Source organism: Bos indicus x Bos taurus, chromosome 8 (genome assembly GCF_003369695.1).
Source record: "Bos indicus x Bos taurus breed Angus x Brahman F1 hybrid chromosome 8, Bos_hybrid_MaternalHap_v2.0, whole genome shotgun sequence".
Taxonomy (NCBI): Eukaryota; Metazoa; Chordata; class Mammalia; order Artiodactyla; family Bovidae; genus Bos; species Bos indicus x Bos taurus.
The window spans coordinates 71,415,941-71,436,298 of NC_040083.1; positions in this window are offsets into that span (position 1 = coordinate 71,415,941).

Genomic DNA, 20,358 nt, shown 5'->3' on the forward strand with positions numbered 1-20,358 from the left:
TTTACTAAATGTATATATTTATGTATAGAAAGTAAGACCCTTAATAGATAAAACTCTTATGAATTAGTGACAAAATAAAACAAATAAAATGGGCAAAAGATTTGAATGAACAGTTTACTGAAGATCTTGAAAAGCTAAAATGCATCTTGAAAGATTCTCAACACCATTAGTCACAAGGAACATATCAAGATGAATCTGTAATGGATATTACACAGCCTCTAGATGTTACTGACCAGGGTTCCTGGCCTTCCCCAATCAGTAAATCTGGCTAGAGGCCAGACAAGAATTCAGGTAAGGTTTTATCAGGGCTTCTGCTGCAGCAGTGGGGAGCAAGAACAAAAAATAGGTTCCCTTGTTTCTTGCTCCCTAGGTGGGGGAAAGTCCCCTCCTTATATGTGGTGAGGGTAGGGGTGTGTCCAGGAGTCGGGCTGGAGGGATGGCTTAGGTGTTTTTCTCACCCCTTAGGTGTGCTGCATACAGGACGCATGCTCAGCAGATTGCCTTTGCTTCCCATCATCTTGCCTTTGTTCCATGCTCCTCAAAAGTGGCTCTTGTGTTCTCTGGTCTCTCTGTATCTTTAGGGCTCAGAATTTGCCCAAACTGCGCATGCACACAGCCATTCCTAGTCCCATGCAGTATCCTGATATTCTGCCAGTTCAGGAGAGGTGTGTTCAGGTGCAAGCACTGCAGCAAAGGGTCCCAGGTCCCTTGCCCATCTCATACGTAGCCTATGTGTATATGCATGCTCAGTCGCTCAGTTGTGTCTGACTCTTTGCGACCCATCAACTGTAGCCCACCAGGTTCCTCTGCCCTTGGAATTTTCCAGGCAAAAATACTGGAGTGGGTTGCCATTTCCTTTTCCAAGGGATCTTCCCAACCCAGGGATTGAACCCGAGTCTACTGCATCATCTGCATTGGCAGGTGGACTCTTTACCACTAACACCACCTGGGAAGCCTCATGATTCCATTGTTATATTCTATATAAAGCAGATCTTGATATTAACAGAAATCAGATCACTAATTATTTAAGGCAATGGAAGAATATCTTAGAATAATGAAAGGAGATAACTTTCCCTGGTGAATTCTTTAAAAGCAATAACAGTCACCTGAATCTTCAGACTCTGCATTGTTTAAAACACATATATTCTCACTTGTTCAAAATATATCAAATTTGGAAGTAGCTAACTGAGTTTACATCCCACCTAAATCACTAATTGTGTGATCTTAAGCAATTATGTGGGACTTCCCCAGTGGTTCAAGCAGAAAAGAATACTGCATTGCAGGAGACACAGGCGCTGCAAGTTTGAGCCTTGGGTCAGGAAGATCCCCTGAAAGAGGAAATGGCAACCCATTCCAGTATTCTTGCCTAAGAAATCCCATGGACAGAGGAGGATGGTGGGCTAAAATTCATGGGGTCACAAACAGTTGGACACAACTGAGCCCACAAGCAAGCAAGACTGTATGATCTCTGAGACTTACTTTTGTTAGAGTTAATTGTGTGATAATAATAATGTTTCATAAGGCATGATGTGAGGATTATGAATATAATTTATTAAAAGCACAAAGCCTGACACAATGAAGCTGTTCTTCACATGGTAGTTATTTTATTTGTTCCATTGTATTTGGTGTCGAAAGAACTAAAGCAAGAGCAGAAATAAAGGAATTATCATTCCACTCACATTGTATTATTTTCAGTTTTGTGAATCAATCAATTTGAAGCTTTTAAAGAATAGGGCTTATGCATCTTCCATAGAACCTAGATGTATAATGAGTATGGAAGTTATTCAATAAACTTTACTCATTTCCTATTTTGCTATTGAGCACTTACTGTGCTCATGTGTGTGTGTTAGTCAGTCATGTCCGACTCTTTTGCGACCTCATGGACTATAGTTCTCCAGGCTCCTCTATCCATGGGATTCTCCAGGCAAGAATACTGGAGTGGGTTGTCATCCCCTTCTCCAGGGTATCTTTCCAATACAGGACCAAACCTGGGTCTCCCACATTGCAGGCAGATATTTTTTACCATCTGAGCCACCAAGGAAAAGTAAAGCTGAGAGTGTTTAGGTCTGTCTTGGGGCTTCACAGGTGGTACTAGTAGTAAAGAGTCCACCTGCCAGTTCAGGAGACCCAAGAGACTTGGGATCGATCCTTTGGTCAGAAAGATTCCCCTGGAGGAGGAAATGGCAACCCACTCCAGTATTCTTGCCTGGGGAATCCCATGGACAGAGGAGCCTGGCAGGATACAATCCATGAGGTCACACAGAGTCAGATAGGACTGAAGCAACTGAGTGTGCCGGTGTGCACACGCACATACACACGCACACACACAGATCTTCTTGTCTTGGTGTTTCACAGAAAGATTTGACCACTAGGGGGCAACAACATACAGGGAAGAACATTAAAGATCTGACTTTCTCTTATATAAATTAGCTGGTCTGTGTAAGCTTAAAGAAGCTTGTCAGCTTCCCTGTCATTGGTAATGGTCTGAGTTACTTTCTAATGGTTACTATGAATGCATTTCATATCTGGTGTTAATGAAGCAAAGCCATAGTTTCACTTTGGGACCACGCCAACAGGATAGAGTTATATTTGGGAATTACGTTTTTTCTTTTTAGTGAAGAGTATTGCTAAATAAACAATGTTCTCCAAAAATGCTCCCACTGCACTTGATACCTACCTCTCTTTCAGCTCAGACCAGCTTGTCCTCCATCTTTTTCTGTAGCTGTGTCACAAGCCCCTGGTGAGAATATACATATATATTTTTACCTTTAAAGGCTTCCCTTGAGGCTCAGTCTTAAAGAACCCACCTACCAATGCAGGAGATGTGCCTTCGATTCCAGGGTCAAGAAGATCCCCTGAAGGAGGAAATGGCAACCAACTCCAGTATTCTTGCCTGGGAAATCCCATGAACGGAGGAGCCTGGTGGGCTACCATTCATCGGGTCACAAAAGAGTCAGACACAACTGAAGCAACATGATGACAGGTATGGAGCCCTATATCAAGGTCACAGATGCCAGGCCTTGTACCAGGCCATGGATGTAGAGCCCCTTACCAATGTCACCTCTGGAACTCACCAAGCCTTATTGTAACCATTGCCCAAGGCTCTCGACCTCCGATCCTTTCCAACTAGCTTCCTTGGCAAAAATACTTACCCTGGTGAACACCATGTAGCGCCTTAATCAATCACCTAATGCCACACTTCCAGCAGGCATTTTCTTTGTCTTGAGACTATAAAATTTGGCTACTAGCCCATGAAAAGTGTTGGCTCTCCCATGAGCCTGTCTGCTGTTCTAACAGTGTCTCCTACTCTAGTAACCTCTACTCTCCCTTCAGTTGATTCTCTCTGGTCTGTCAGGAGGTCAACCCACTGTGCTTGCAGTGTCCACATTAGCTCTATTCTTTGTTCCCAATGAACACACTCCCTTCTGTAATGCTCTGTATCTGAAAATTCTTTTCCAACCGTGCTTGGACCACTATAACAGCAGGTAATATTCCATTTCTCAGTTTTAGTCATATACCAATGTCCAGATGAAACCTTCTGCATCTAGTCACTGTCCAGAGAAATCCACCAATTAAGAGGTACCTTTGTTTGCCCAAGATTTTAAACCAAGTTGTTTCTTACTACCATTTCCAAACTCCTTTCATAGCTGCCTGTGTGTGCATGCTAAGTCACTTCAGTTGTGTCCAACTCTTTGCGATTCTATGGACTGTAGTCTACCAGGCTCCTCTGTCCATGGGATTCTCCAGGCAAGAATACTGGGGTGGGTTGCTATTTCCTAATCCAGGGGATCTTCCTGACCCAGGGATCAAACCCACATCTCCTGTATCTCCCGCATTGGCAGGTGGAGTCTTTACCACTAGCACCACCTGGGTAGTCCTTTCATACCTGCCTATTTGCATTTTATTCCCAATTCTCAAACGATTTTAATGTAGTTACTCTTTACTGCAACCTTTATGAATAGATGCAATAGGCATTACTCTGTCAAATTTACAGATTTTTGCATTTTTACAGATCACTAAAGAGAGAATTAGAGAGTTTAACTACATTAGAACTAAATCCATGTAGGAATTTATACCAAAGAGTTTGACTCTGAGGTTACTGTTCTATCTTCTCTACCTCATTGCTTTTACCTCTGTAGACATATAACAGATTTGTATGTGTGTGTGTGCTCAGTCATGTCTGACTCTTTGCAACCCCATGGACTGTAGCCCACCACTGTCCATTAGATTTCCAAGGCAAGAATAGTGGAGTGAGTTGCCATTTCCTCCTCCAGGGGATCTTGTCAACCTAGGGATCAAACTCAGGTCTCCTGGGTCTTCTGCATTGACAGGTGGATTCTTTCACCATTGAGCCACGTGGGAAGCTTTAGAGACCACAGGGGCTGCTAAAAATTCTACAATGCAAAGGGCAGCCCCGGACAGCAAAAAAATTATTTACCTCTACTCAAAAGTATCATTGTAGAGAATGGGACAAAAAAAAAAAAATTTGTACCCTTCTTAGTGGGTTATATCCTACAATCTGTGAGATTTGATGAGTGTCCTTCAGAAGGGTGTGTGCGTGCATGTGTGTGTATTTGTAGTGTGTGTTTGAGTGAACAGTTACCTACTGATTAACCATGAGGATAAAGAGGTATGCTACCTAGGCCTAAACTGGATTGGATTTGGAATGTCACTGGCTTCCAGTTCCTTAAGTTCTCTCTCTCTGTTTTTTTTTTTTTTTTTTTTCTGTTAAGTTTTCTTATAGAAAAAGTTGAAGATCGTAACCAATACTTTCCTGTGCTTTCCTACTCAAGAATTTCCAAATACATTCAGGCTAGGAAAAATGTAGTTCTTGAGAGAGGGACAGTTGAGGGAAAAGTGGTTAGCCTCATAGCAGAAGGTGAAGAGTCACATAGCAGAACTTAGAAGAAGCAGACGGTTTCACAGACAAGCACCAACAGAGGACTATGGGGTGCAGGGCATACATACTGGAGTGGGCTGCCATTTCCTTCTCCAGGGGATCTCCTGACCCAGGGATTGAATCTGGGTCTCTTGCTTCCTTCAGGTGGCTTCTTCACCAATGAGTCAACTGGGAAGTTCTTGCAGAACTGCCTAGTTACAAAAAGGCTGAGAGCTCTGATTTTACCCTTGTTATCCAGATAACTATTAAAAATAGAGCTCTTTTTCATCCTAACCATGGAGCAAGTTGAGCCCCCAGAGTGAACACATGCAGAGTTTATTCAGGGAAGGATTGTGTTTCTTGGGTGCTTTGCCATTACACTAATATAGAAGTCAAATTTTAAGGCTTTATACATCTCCTATATTGTAATTCTTTTTTATTTGCCCTAACCTTTTAATAAAATCATGTATTTGTAAAGCTGTGTCAGGAAACTAAAGAAACAGATCTGTCAGTCTCACCCTCTTTGGCAATCAGCAGCCAAGTAGAGTTCAGTGACCATAGGGTCATCAGAGGCTGAGCTGGGAGAACAGGCCAGTTGTGGAGGAGTAACCTAGGAAAATCAAAAGGATTTAGTTCTTTTGAATTGAGGTTTTTTTTTTGTTTTGTTTTGTTTTTTAACTAAGGACTTGACAAGCTGATTTAGTTATCAAAGAGTTTTTGTGGTGTTTGTTTGTTTGTTTGTTTTACACTTAAACCTCATTCTCTGCACACAGGTTGGCTCCATTTTATTTACTTATTTATTCATTCGTTCATTCACTCACACATTCATTCATTTATTATGTAGTTTCATTTCCTGTAAAATTCCCATTTATGCTGCATGAATATTGGATGCAGGCTGCTCCCCTCAGGCTGCTCTGACGTCTTTTTTCCTGCTTATCAACCAAGAATCTCATCCACTCTTTGTCTTGTTTTTGGATTTAAGTTTGTTCCATGACCTGACTTTTAGGTTATTCATCGACTCATGATTCAAAATACTCACATTTCTGCTGCTGTTTCTCCTTGACATAGGAAAAAAATAAAAATAGAGTCTTATATCAGTGTGGCTGGTATAAGAGAGAAAGTAATACTTGTTGGCAGGCCAAATTCTTGGCTTTCTCAGCCCCACAAAGACAAATGAAAAATACAGAGACAGAGTTTGGAGAAAGTAGAAAGGTAGCTTTAATTCTCAGCCAGCAGAGAGAGGAACACAGTAGGCTCATGCCTCAAGAACTGTGTTTCCTCCTCGCCCCTCCAACTAGGGGCTTATATAAGATGAGGGCTCATAGTCAGGAGTTAATGATGAGGAACAAATGTGTTAGGATCTTGATTTCTTGCTCTTGCACTGTTTCAGAGTCATAGGCTTGTGTCAGTAACCCAGTAGTTGGGTCTGGCAGTTTGGGTGGCTCTGAGACTTTCTTAGGCTCTGAGGCCTAACAGAAGCAGAAGATATTAGGAAGAGGTGGCAAGAATACACAGAAGAACTATACAAAAAAGATCTTCATGAAGCAGATAATCACAATGGTGTGATCACTCACCTAGAGCCAGACATTCTGGAATGTGAAGTCAAGTGGGCCTTAGGAAGCATCACGACGAACAAAGCTAGAGGAGGTGATGGAATTCCAGTTGAGCTATTCCATATCCTGAAAGATGATGCTGTGAAAGTGCTGCACTCAATATGCAAGCAAATTTGGAAAATGCAGCAGAGGCCCCAGGACTGGAAAAGGTCAGTTTTCATTCCAATCCCAAAGAAAGGCAATGCCAAAGAATGTCCAAACTACTGCACAATTGCACTCATCTCACACACTAGCAAATTAATGCTCAAAATTCTCCAAGCCAGGCTTCAACAGTATGTGAACCATGAACTTCCAGATGTTCAAGCTGGATTTAAGAAAGGCAGAGGAACCAGAGATCAAATTGCCAACATCCATTGGATCATCAAGAAAGCAAGAGAGTTCCAGAAAAACATCTACTTCTGCTTTATTGACTATGCCAAAGCCTTTGACTGTGTGGAACACAACAAACTGTGGAAAATTCTGAAAGAGATGGGAATACCAGACCACCTGACCTGCCTCTTGTGAAATCTGCATGCAGGTCAGGAAGCAACAATTAGAACTGGACATGGAACAACAGACTGGTTCCAAATAGGGAAAGGAGTATGTCAAGGCTGTATATTGTCACCCTGCTTATTTAACTTCTATGCAGAGTACATCATAAGAAATTCTGGGCTGGATGAAGCTCAAGCTGGAATCAAGATTGCTGGGAGGAATATCAATCACCTCAGATATACAGATGATACCACTCTTGTGGCAGAAAGTGAAGAAAAACTAAAGAGCCTCTTGGTGAAAGTGAAAGAGGAGAGTGAAAAAGTTAGCTTAAAACTCAAAATTCAGGAAACTAAGATCATGGCATCTGGTCCCATAACTTCATGGCAAATAAATGGGGAAACAATGGAAATGGTGAGAGACTTTCTTTTTGGGGGCTTCAAAATCACTGCAGATGGTGACTGCAGCCATGAAATTAAAAGATGCTTGCTTCTTGGAAGAAAGTTATAACCAACTTAGACAGCCTATTAAAAAGCAGAGACATTACTTTGCCAACAAAGGTCCATCTAGTCAAAGCTATGGTTTTTCCAGGAGTCATGTATGGATGTGAGAGTTAGACCATAAAGAAAGCAGAGAGCTGAAGAACTGATGCTTTTGAACTGTGGTGTTGGAGAAGACTCTTGAGAGTCCCTTGGATTGCAAGGAGATCCAACCAGTCCATCCTACAGGAAATCAGTCCTGAATATTCATTGGAAGGACTGATGCTGAAGCTGAAACTCCAATAGTTTGGCCACCTGCTGCAAAGAACTGACTCATTTGCAAAGACCCTGATGCAGGGAAAGACTGAAGGCAGGAGGAGAAGGGGATGACAGAGGATGAGATAGTTGGATGACATCACCGACTCAATGGACATGAGTTTGAATAAACTCCAGGAGTTGGTGATGGACATGGAGGTCTGTTGTGCTGCAGTCCATGGGGCCAAAGAGTTGGACACAGCTGAGTAACTAAACTGACTGACTGAGGCCTTCTTTCTGATATGTAACTACAAGGCGATGGGTGTTGTAAAGGTAAACACCGGATACAGGATGTATTAGGATAGAGTCAAAGGAAAATAGGTGCGAGTGTAGCTCATGGAGAGTTAGGGGGCAGAAAAGCAAACTTACTTATAGACATGCAGAATTAGAGCAGTTAAAGTTAAAATTAAAAACAAAACAAAACAAAAAACAACTAGGAATGTTCAGGCCTGCTCACTCTTCTTTTTGTTGTCAGGAAAGGAAAAGGGAAAAAAAAAAAATTCACTCCTCTTTTTTTTTTCTTTTTCACTGCAACAGTTTTACATTTCTAGATTGAGCCAAGGTCTGAAAAGCAGACCTGAGGATTGAGGTCCACCAGGCATTAGGAGAAAGAAAACCAAAAATATGGAAGTCCAAAGAACAGATCTGGGGTGGAAGACCTTAAGGCAGTATACTCTCACACCTGGCTGGTCATCATATTACATGTAAAATTTATAAAACCTAGATGGCGTGCCTCACTACAGATCTGATCAGTGAGAAGCATCCATATTAAGATTCAAGGATCTCAATTGATCTAGAGGATTTGTATTTTTGGAAAGCATCCCAGGTGATTCTGAAGACTGATTAAGTTTAAGAAATTGGGTTCTGTGGATTTCAGATGAAGAGCTGCCTTTCAGGTATGACCACATTTGTGGATCCTGAGTACCGGGGAGAGGCTTACAGAGTTAATGAGATGCAATATTGTTGGCTCCGGAGTTCTGCTTGGGCCCAGCCTAATTTGTGTCATGCACTCTCCTGTACTCCAACCTTGGGCCAGGTCCTCACTGCCTAAGTGTTCCTAAACTTAGGTGGAGCACTGCTCTAATGTACAGATTCCATCAGTTTGGACTGGACCTTACTGTATTTCTCTTGGCTTACACTCATGGCATAAAAAAGAGATGAGAATAATTTGTTAGATTAGCCACAATCCCTATATATATTATTTTTCCATAAAATCCATGCCACAAAGAAGGAGTCATTTCCAGACCTGGGCAGCCTCTAACAGTTGGCATATGTGGTTCTGGTACTGAAATCTGGTACTGCTCTTTCTGAGGGCTTTGGCTCATCTCGCTGCTTGCTGTTGGAGATTTTTAAGTTACAGGATATTAGTGTATGATTTTCAGGGAATTGGCACAGTTATGCACAATGGGACCTCCTATTATAAAAGATCCTGCCCTCATATAGTATGTCCCCTAATCTTGCATTCAGGACTTATTTTAAAAATGTAAACATCTTATTTGCTTTTCTGTTTACCACACTTTCCTGTTTTTTAACTATCGTATGATTAACACTTTCCTGTTATTTAAAAAAAATCAATGATTATAGTAATGCATGACCTAAAAGTATAGTCCTCCCATAGTCCCTTCTGATTTAGATATGTTTAATATTCTTCATTAGGGACCCTGTTGTATAACTGTCGTGTTGCCTGGAGAATCCCATGGACAGAGGAGCCTGGCGGGCTACGGTCCATAGAGTTGCAGAGTCAGACGCAAGTGAAGTGACTTAGCACGCATATAGTACAATGTTTGGGATTCCCAAGTGACCCTAGTGGTAAAGAACCCATCCGTCAATGCAGGAGATGAAAGAGATTCGAGTTAGATCTCTGGGTTAGGAAGATCCCCTGGAAGAGGGCATGGCAACCACTCCAGCATTTTTGCCTGGAGAATCCCATGGACAGAGGAGCCTGGCAGGCTACAGTCCATTAGATCACAAAGAGTTGGACACAATTGAAGCGACTTAGCACTCACCGCATGTACATATGTTTACAAAAACACAGAGACTCATAATTTGAAAACGTAAAAATAAAAGCTAATGTGGTAAAAAGAAGACTTAAAGTGGGTATCACTGAATGGGTTCTAGGATGATATGTGTCAACAAGTAACAAGATTAGCTTACCCGCAGCATCTCAGTATTGTACCTTTGGAGTTTGGTATTAAAAAACTAAGATTATATGAGATTACAAAGAAACTCTGGGATTCTGATAGTATCTTATACTTCGTGAATTAATGCCTTTATAAAATAAGCCCCAGAGAGGTTGTATCCACCATATGGGGACATAAGCAGTCTTGCAGCCTGAAACAGGACCCTTACCCTACCTGGCTGGCCCCCTGATCAAGATTTCCAGCCTCAAGAACTTTGAGAAATATATTCTATTGTTTATAAGCCACCCAATCTGCTACTTTGTTGTAGCAACCAGAATGGAGTAAGACACTTAATATAGTGGTCAATGCCTGGTCCTTATTGTATTTATTATATCATGTCCTTATTTATTATATCATGTCCTTGCTCCACCACCATCTTTAGTTACTCATCATCCATGGGCAAAAATTAAAATTATCTAGTTTCATGTTCTCAATAATTTCAAACATCTGGCTATAATTAATCGAAGTCCCATTTTCATCCAATTTTCTCTAAGAATCTTCTATTTCACCCAGACTACACAATTTCCTCATTCTTAGGGAAAATATCTTTGTTCAAGATTTCCTACTCTTCAGAAGGGTCAGTCTAACTTTTCCCATATATCTGAGTCCTACTTATAATTTAACACCTAGTTTGCATTGGACCCAAAACAAAAAGCCTTTTGACATCCCAAGACCAAAATGTTCTTTTCTATCTTTGAAGGCTCATTTCATTCTTCTGGCCATTAAAATATGCTGTGCTGCACCGTCAGAGAACTTTAAAGCTATGTTTTTATGTTATAATCTTAGTTATGTTGAAAGTCCCTAAGGATAGAAATTTGGAGACGTCTTCTTCGTAATCTCTCACAATATACAGAACAGTGCCTCTCATATTGCATTCAAATATGTATTTAATTATTAATATACCCAACCAAAGTAGGTATAATATAAGTGCTATTGAATTTCTAACTGCTTGTTTATAACAGTATTTTTCCTACCTATGAAAAATGTGTTAGTATTCGTTCCAGTCACTTATTTTTTTATTTTCATAATATCTTTGGATAACATGTGAGTTTCTTTTTCATTTGTTTTCAACAACTCCTAATTTTAAATGTTTAAGCACAGTTTTTAAAGATGTTAAATGGTAATTCTGGCTAAAAATAATTCTCATCGAATGGGTCTGTTTTTGGACCAAAGTTTGAAAGGAAGAAAAATCAATGTTTTTTTCTAAAAGCTTCTTTTTAAAAGGGCAATACACATTCCCAGAATTGTGGAGAAGCTATAGCACAGTTCAGTTTATTTGCCTGGAAGCCAAAAATTCAAAAGAACATATGTTTGGCAAGTTAGTAGGCTGTCAGAAGATGGGTTTAAGTAATCATAGGATAATTCTGTGGCTAAGCTTTTCAGGATTTGGACATTTTAGATGAATGTCACTGGGACTGGGGAACGGCGGGAATGAGCAGAGCCTGTAATTGTGGTCATTTATTTTATATTTTATTACACTTACCATGATTATGTGCGTCTCTCCCACAGCAAATAGATGTCTGCTCTGTAATATTCCATTACTCAATTGGAAAGTAGAAAGCTCCATATTTCCAGGTTTGTTCAGTAACGCGCTATATCAGTGCCAACCACCCTAGCTCATTCTGTCTTCAGAGATAATTACCATCATGAGACCATTGTATACATCACCAATTCAACACCCTGAAAGTGACTGAGCTGTTTTTCCAGCTATTCATACCTCACCTAAATATCCTGAGAGAACCAAACAGAAATAAGAGGACTTGACTTTCTTGTTCAAGTCTTCAGAGATTAACTTGGCATTTATTTGTTTCACTCTCAGAAAAAAAAAAAAAAAGAAAAACCCAATAGATTTATTTTAAAATCGAATACAGACTCATAATAGATAATTTGGAAACAAAAGACTAGAGAGCAAAGAAAAGAAAACGTTCTTGTATTTTCATCCATCATGATCCGCTAAGAGCATTTTGTTGCATTTTCTGTTTGTTCTTGGAATATACATCATATTTTAAAATAAAATTTGAATCACACTGCCCTATTTTATAATTTTTTTAAATTTCACAATGTGATGTGCATGTTATACACCATGCACGTTATTATCATGACATGCATTATTTGTCCTCTACAATGTCATTTAACGTGTCACTTTAATATTTTTGTAAGTGCAAGCGCTTTTCTTCTAAATACAGAACAATTTCTCAAGCTCGCTTTCTAATTCCCTCTAGTATCCAACCTAATGTATTCTGCTTCTTCTACACATTAGTAAATATTATATTTTCCATCCCTAGAATTTTCCTTATTTGAGCTTTTCTCCTGCCATAAAGGTCTGGCCTAATTTCAAGATGTAATATTTTCTCAGATAACTTGATGAGCAAAAATCAAATATTTACTAACATTGCTGATATTTCACAATATATCTGTTTCCTTTAAGGCTATTTGTTAACGTCTTAATCAACTCCTTTCTTTGAATAGCTGTCTTTTCATATGTAGCTAATCCTTTCCCACATGATGATCCTATGTACTAAGCCATAAAATGACACATGATCTGAAAAAAATAGTTTGATGCAACTGCTGGTAACAAAAAACATGTTAAGAGGTATACCCTTAAATGTTAGAATATCTGCAATGTCTGGTCTCTACTATAGAGACTATTGAATAGTATTCTGATAATAATGTTTTTCCTAAAAAATGGACAGGGTTAAAGTTTATAGAGGAGATCACTGAAATTGTTACAGCAGGAAGGTAGGTGAGTATGAGCAGAGAACGGGGGGCAGGGGCCAGGTGGCAGGAAAACAAGCATCTTGTAAACAACAGGATTCCACTGGGCTTCCCATGGTGGCTCAGTGGTTCAGAATCTGCCAGCCAGTGCAGGAAACCCGGATTTGATTCCTGGGTTGGGAAGATGCCCTGGAGAAGGAAACAGCAACCGACTCCAGTATTCTTGCCTGGGAAATCTCATGGGCAGAGTAGCCTGGTGGGCTACAGTTCATGGAGTACACAAAGAGTTGGATACAACTTTGAGATTAAACAGCAACAATAACAACAACAACACAGGCAGACAAGGGAAACAGAAATGGAAACCTTCAGACTGACAAGAAATTGGGAGATAAAGGTCTGAGTAGAAGACAAGGAAAAGTGGGAAAAGGCGAGAATCTTCTGCATTCAAATGTAGTGTCTTGCTCATGATGTTCTCACTGCTATGAAATTCCTTAGAGATAAGAAGTACTTATCAATGATGTCATGGCATTTCTGATCCAAGCTAAATAGGGACAGAAACCCCCCCTTCTTGTTGGAGCTGGGAGGAAAAATCAGGGAAGTTGACCCCCAGCCTCCTCCTTCCCCAGTGAGTATTCCTCCCCTTCATTTGTACATCCCTCATAACAGCCTTGACAAAGAAACTCAGAATACAGCTCCTAACCTGCCTGCCAGCTCTTCCTCTTCCTTATCTTTGCTTGAATAAACTCTCACTTTACTTTCTTAACCTCTCTGCTTTGTCTCCGAATTCTTTCCCAATGAAGAAAGAATCTCAAATTCCCTGGCAACAAAATCAATAAAAGGAAACATAATTGTTAATGCATGTGCTAATTATGTCAGCAAATTCTTGTGAAGTTTTTTATTAACATGGCTGGTAAATACAACATTAGGGATATTTCCAAAAGGAAGAGCTTCTTAGAGAAGCAAGGTAGAAATCCATGTTTTATCATGTTAGGAGATTTTTTTTCTGGTTTCAGTTCTGTCTTGTTTTAATCTCCAGACAGTGCTTTTTTATTTTTTAACTGGAAGATAATTGCTTTACAAAGTTGTGTTAGTTTCTGGTGTACAACAACATGAATCAGCTATCAGATCAGATCAGATCAGATCAGTCATTCAGTCATGTCCAACTCTTTGAGACCCTAAGAATCGAAACACGCCAGGACTCCTTGTCCATCACCAACTCCTGGAGTTCACTGAGACTCATGTCCATCGAGTCAGTGATGCCATCCAGCCATCTCATCCTCTGTCGTCCCCTTCTCCTCTTGCCCCCAATCCCTCACAGCATCAGAGTCCTTCCCAATGAGTCAACTCTTCGCATTAGGTGGCCAAAGTTTCAGCTTTAGCATCATTCCTTCCAAAGAAATCCCAGGGCTGATCTCCTTCAGAATGGACTGGTTAGATCTCCTTGCAGTCCAAGGGACTCTCAAGAGTCTTCTCCAACACCACAGTTCAAAAGCATCAATTCTTCGGCACTCAGCCTTCTTCACAGTCCAACTCTCACATTCATACATGACCACAGGAAAAACCATAGCCTTGACTAGACGGACCTTTGTTGGCAAAGTAACGTCTCTGCTTTTGAATATGCTATCTAGGTTGGTCATAACTTTCCTTCCAAGGAGTAAGCGTCTTTTAATTTCATGGCTGCAATCACCATCTGCAGTGATTTTAGAGCCCAGAAAAATAAAGTCTGACACTGTTTCCATTGTTTCCCCATCTATTTCCCATGAAGTGATGGGACCAGATGCCATGATCTTCATTTTCTGAATGTTGAGCTTTAAGCCAACTTTTTCACTCTCCTCTTTTACTTTCATCAGGAGGCTTTTTAGTTCCTCTTCACTTTCTGCCATAAGGATGGTGTCATCTGCATATCTGAGGTTATTGATATTTCTCCCAGAAATCTTGATTCCAGCTTGTGCTTCTTCCAGCCCAGCTTTTCTCATGATGTACTCTGCATAGAAGTTAAATAAACAGGGTGACACTATACAGCCTTGAGGTAGTCCCTTTCCTATTTGGAACCAGTCTGTTGTTCCATGTCCAGTTCTAACTGTTGCTTCCTGACCTGCATACAAATTTCTCAAGAGGCAGATCAGGTGGTCTGGTATTCCCATCTCTTGAAGAAATTTCCACAGTTTGTTGTGATCCACACAGTCAAAGGTTTTGGCATAGTCAATAAAGCAGAAATAGATGTTTTTCTGAAACTCTCTTGCTTTTTCCATGACCCAGAAGATGTTGGCAATTTGATCTCTGGTCCCTCTGCCTTTTCTAAAACCAGCTTGAACATCAGGAAGTTCACGGTTCACATATTGCTGAAGCCTGGCTTGGAGAATTTTAAGCATTACCTTACTAGCATGTGAGATGAGTGCAACTGTGCGGTAGTTTGAGCATTCTTTGGCATTGCCTTTCTTTGGGATTGGAATGAAAACTGACCTTTTCCAGTCCTGTGGCCACTGCTGAGTTTTCCAAATTTGCTGGCATATTGAGTGCAGCACTTTCACAGCATCATCTTTCAGGATTTGGAATAGCTCAACTGGAATTCCATCACCTCCACTAGCTTTGTTCATAGTGATGCTTTCTACGGCCCACTTGACTTCACATTCCAGGATGTCTGGCTCTAGGTGAGTGATCACACCATCGTGATTATCTGGGTCATGAAGATCTTTTTTGTACAGCTCTTCTGTGTCTTCTTGCCACCTCTTCTAAATACCTTCTGCTTCTGTTAGGTCCATACCATTTCTGTCCTTTATCGAGCCCATCTTTGCATGAAATGTTCCTTTGGTATCTCTGATTTTCTTGAAGAGATCTCTAGTTTTTCCCATTCTGTTGTTTTCCTCTCTTTCTTTGCATTGATCACTGAAGAAGGCTTTCTTATCTCTTCTTGCTATTCTTTGGAACTCTGCATTCAGATGTTTATATCTTTGCTTTTTTGCTTTGCTTTTCGCTTCTCTTCTTTTCACAGCTCTTTGTAAGGCCTCCCCAGACAGCCATTTTGCTTTTTTGCATTTCTTTTCCATGGGGATGGTCTTGATTCCTGTCTCCTGTACAATGTCACGAACCTCATTCCATAGCTCTTCAGGCACTCTATCTATCAGATCTAGGCCCTTAAATCTATTTCTCACTTCCACTGTATAATCATAAGGGATTTGATTTAGGTCATACCTGAATGGTCTAGTGGTTTTCCCTACTTTCTTCAATTTAAGTCTGAATTTGGCAATAAGGAGTTCATGGTCTGAGCCACAGTCAGCACCTGGTCTTGTTTTTGTTGACTGTATATGTATACATAAATCCCCTCCCTCTTGAGCCTCTTTCTTCCCTCCATCCCATTCCTCTAGATCACCACAGAGCATCAAGCTGAGCTCCCTGTGCTGTATAGCACAGGGATCTTCCCTTCCTCCCCCTGGAGGGAAGTTCCTCCAGAGGATCTCCTCAACCTACACATTAAACCTGAGTCCCTTATGTCTCCTACATTGACAACCAGGTCTTTACCAGTAGTGCCACCTGGGAAGCCCAATTCTAATTTTAAGTGTAGGGCAAAAAATCTCTATTAATGGCTGTTTCTCACTGGCTACAAATTTTTGTTTTGTTTTGTTTTTAATGTTTTGGAGGAATGGGGTCTGAGTGTATGTGTTTTTGTGTGTGTGGGTGTGTATGCTTGCACAACCTTAGGAGGCAGTAGAAAAGAGAAAGAGAGATGGGGGGATTGTTAAGAGATGCTCTAATAGAAAGGATCAATAAGAGACGCTTTCCATTGAAATCACCAGGAATGGTACCATCTAAAACAAGTGAATAAAGAGAATAAGAAATGACTTGGCTAGAATTTGTAAGAGAATGAACTCTAATAAAATTATAACCTTTGAGGGAGGGTAGATTTGATGCAGACAATTGGAGAGGCATGTTATGCTGAGGCACTAGATGGCTGGTGACAGTTTATGGCTTAACAATGAAAATTGAAATTTGAAAATTCTTTTCAAATTCTATTCAAACTGATTTGAGAAAAACAAACATTATCTCTCTATGTTACCATGGTATTGTGTTATCATATTACAAGTTGTTGGGGCAGGCAATAATTGCTTTATTTGGAGACCAAGAAGTTTTTAGTGGACTAGGATCCCAGAAAACCATCTTGCCTGGGTTTGGATGCTATTATAAATAGTTTCTCTTACAGAACAAAGAGGGGGAGATAAGGAGGTAAAGTTAAAATAAAAAAAATAAAACAGGCGATAAGGTGTTGCAAATATTTCCTGGTTCTGTTAGGGGAAACACACTGATTGAAACAACAGCCTACCCTCCCCCACCCCACCCCACCCCCCCCCCCCCCCCCCCCGTGCCAGGCACCATAGAAACAATTTGCATGAGCTGTTCTATGATAGGAGGTCCTGGTAAGGAACACAGAACTAACAAGCCACAACCATTGGGAAGAGTTCAGGAAAAGTCAAAAGGAGATGCCACATATCCTACCACTTCCCAGAATCCTTCTCCCTGACATCCATCTTGGCTGAGCAATGTGTGTGGCACCAGGAAGGACCTTGAGTCAGAATGATTGGCCAAAGACATCCAGAAACTAACCCTATCACCATAAAACCCAAGACTGTGACCCATGAGGCAGAGTAGTCCTCCTGGATTCCCTTACCTCCTGCTCTCCACCTGGGTGCCCCTTCCCAATAAAGTCCCTTACTTTATCAGTACATGTATCTCCTCAGACCATTCATATGTGAGTGTCAGACAAGAGCCCACACCTGGACTCTGGAAGGGGTCTCCCTTCTTACAACTGTTCCAGACAGACTTTGGTGGGAATGTGTTAATTTCTTTCTTGAAGCCATCCACCGTTTGGCCTGGTCAGGATACTTTCTGTGGCATTAAAGACAGGTATTTTAGCTTAAGGCTCAGGCCTGGAAAGTAGAATTCCCATAGATGGACCATTATGTTTACTTTAAGCTAAGGGCAACATTCCTTTCAGTTAAGTTCAGTCATTTAGTTGTGTCTGACTCTTTGTGACCCCATGAACTACAGCACACCAGGCTTCCCTGTCCATCACCAACTCCCAGAGGTTACTCAAACTCATGTCCATCGAGTCAGTGATGCCATCCAACCTTCTCATCCTTTGTTGTTCCCTTCTTCCACCTTCAATCTTTCCCAGTAGCAGGGTCTTTTCCAGTGAGTCAGTTCTTGGCACCAGGTGGTGAAAGTACTGGAGCTTCAGCTTCAACATCAGTTCTTCCAATGAATATTCAGGAATGATTTCTTCTAGGACTGATGGATTTGATCTCCTTGCAGCCCAAGGGACTCTCAAGTGTCTTCTCCAAAATCACAGTTCAAAAGCATCTATTCTTTGATACTCAGCTTTCTTTGTAGTCCAACTCTCACATCCAAACATTACTACTGGAAAAAAACATAGCTTTGACTAGACAGACTTTTGTTGGCAAAGTAATGTCTCTGCTTTTTAATATGCTGTCTAGGTTGGCCATAGCTTTTCTTCCAAGAAGCAAGCATCTTTTAATTTCATGGCCACAGTCACCATCTTCAGTGATTTTGGAGCCCCCCAAAATAAAGTCTTTCACTGTTTCCATTGTTTCCCCATCTATTTGCCATGAAGTGATGGGACCAGATGCCATGATCTTAGTTTGCTGAATGCTGAGTTTTAAGCCAAGTTTTTCACTCTCCTCTTTCATTTTCATCAAGAGGCGCTTTAGTTCATCTTCACTTTCTGCCATAAGGGTGGTATCATCTGCATATCTGATGTGATTGATATTTCTCCCAGAAATCTTGATTCCAGCTTGTGCTTCATCCAGTCCAGCATTTCTCATGATGTGCTCTGCATATAAGTTAAATAAGCAGGGTGACAACATACAGCCTTGATGTATATTGTCCTTTCCCTACTTGGAAGCAGTCTGTTGTTCCATGTCCAGTTCTAATTGTTGCTTCTTGACGTGCATACAGATTTCTCAGGAGGCAGGTAAGGTGGTCTGGTATTCCATCTCTTTAATAATTTTCCACAGTTTGTTGTGTTCCACACAGTCAAAGGCTTTGGAATAGTCAATAAAGCAGAAGTAGATGTTTTTCTGGAACTCTCTTGTTTTTTTGATGATCCAACAGATGTTGGCAATTCCTTTAGTGATAACTTACAGCAAAAGGTATGGAATACAAAGTTAAAGTAAAAGAAACAAAACCAATATGGAATCAGATTTGTTCTTCCCTATTACAATAGTAAGACATATATATCTTGATCTGTATCCTTGGCCCCTGGCCAGACCTTCCCAAACCCTTGTAATTTCTTAAATAATAAGAGCAAAAGAAGCATCTTTAGTTACATTTCCTTTTTGTCCCTAGTTCTTGAAATAGCTTTGGAGCTATAAATGGGAAATTTCAGCTATTTAATTCATAATAGGCCCATTTCAACCTTTATTATGTTAATAAGGTAAATTTTATAAAGCCTCTCAGGATACAGAGCTGGTTGCCAGGAGAATCAACCACATGATTAGAGGATTGGAGCTTTTGGTCCCACTCCCTGACACCTGGGGAGGAGAGAAGGGCTTGAAGTTGATTTAATCACTAGATCAAAAAATAGGCAGATGACCTGAATAGACCTTTTTCAAGAGAAGATATGTAAGTGCATGAAAGTGTTCATCAAGGAAATGGAAATCAAAACCACTGTGAGATATCACCTCACACCTGTTAAGATGATTATTGTTGAAAAGAGAAGAAATAACAAGTATTAGCAAGGGTATGGAAAAAAATGGAAATCTTGTACACTGTTCACAGGAATATAAATTAGTGTGGCCTCTATGGAAGACAGCATGGAAGTAAGTTCCTCAAAAAATTAAAAACAAACTACCATATTATCCAGCAACTCCACTCTGGGAATATATCCACAGTAAATGAAATAATTATCTCGAAGAGATATCTGTATTTCCCTGCTCATTGCTCAATTATCCATAATAACCAAGTTATGGATATAATCTAAGTGATCATCAATGAAATGGAAAAGCAAAATCATACATATTATTATAATATATACATACATATGTATATATACCCAGTGAAATATTATTCAGCCTCTAAAAAGGGAAAAAATCCTGTCATTTGTGACAACATCTAACAGGTTGGAGGACGTTAAGCTTAGTGAAATAAGCCAGACTGAGAAAGATGAATACTACATTGTGTTACTTACATTTGAAATCTAAACTCCCCAAAAGTCAAACTCAATGCAATAGAGAATAGAAAAATAGTTGCCAGGGTGGGGGAAATAGGGAGAGATTAGTAGAAGGGTACAAAGTTATAAGATGAATAATGTCTGAGGGTCTAATGTATAACCTGATGACTATAATTTATAACTGTATTATGTAGTTCTATTTTATTTGCTAAGAGAGTAGAATTTAAATGTTCTTACAAAAGATAATAATTATAATAATAATGAGGTAAATATGTGGGATGATGGGCAGGTTAATCAGCTCAATGAAGGCAACCCTTTTACAATGTATACATACATGTATCAACTCATCAAGCTGTATACCTTAAATATCTTATAATTTTGTCAATTACACCTCAATAAAGCTGGGTGAAAACACCCTTAATGACCAATGATGTAATCATTCATGCCCATGTAATGAAGCTCTTTATAAAAACTCTAACTAAAGGAATTCAGAAAGTTTCTGGGTTGATCAACACATCAGTGTCAT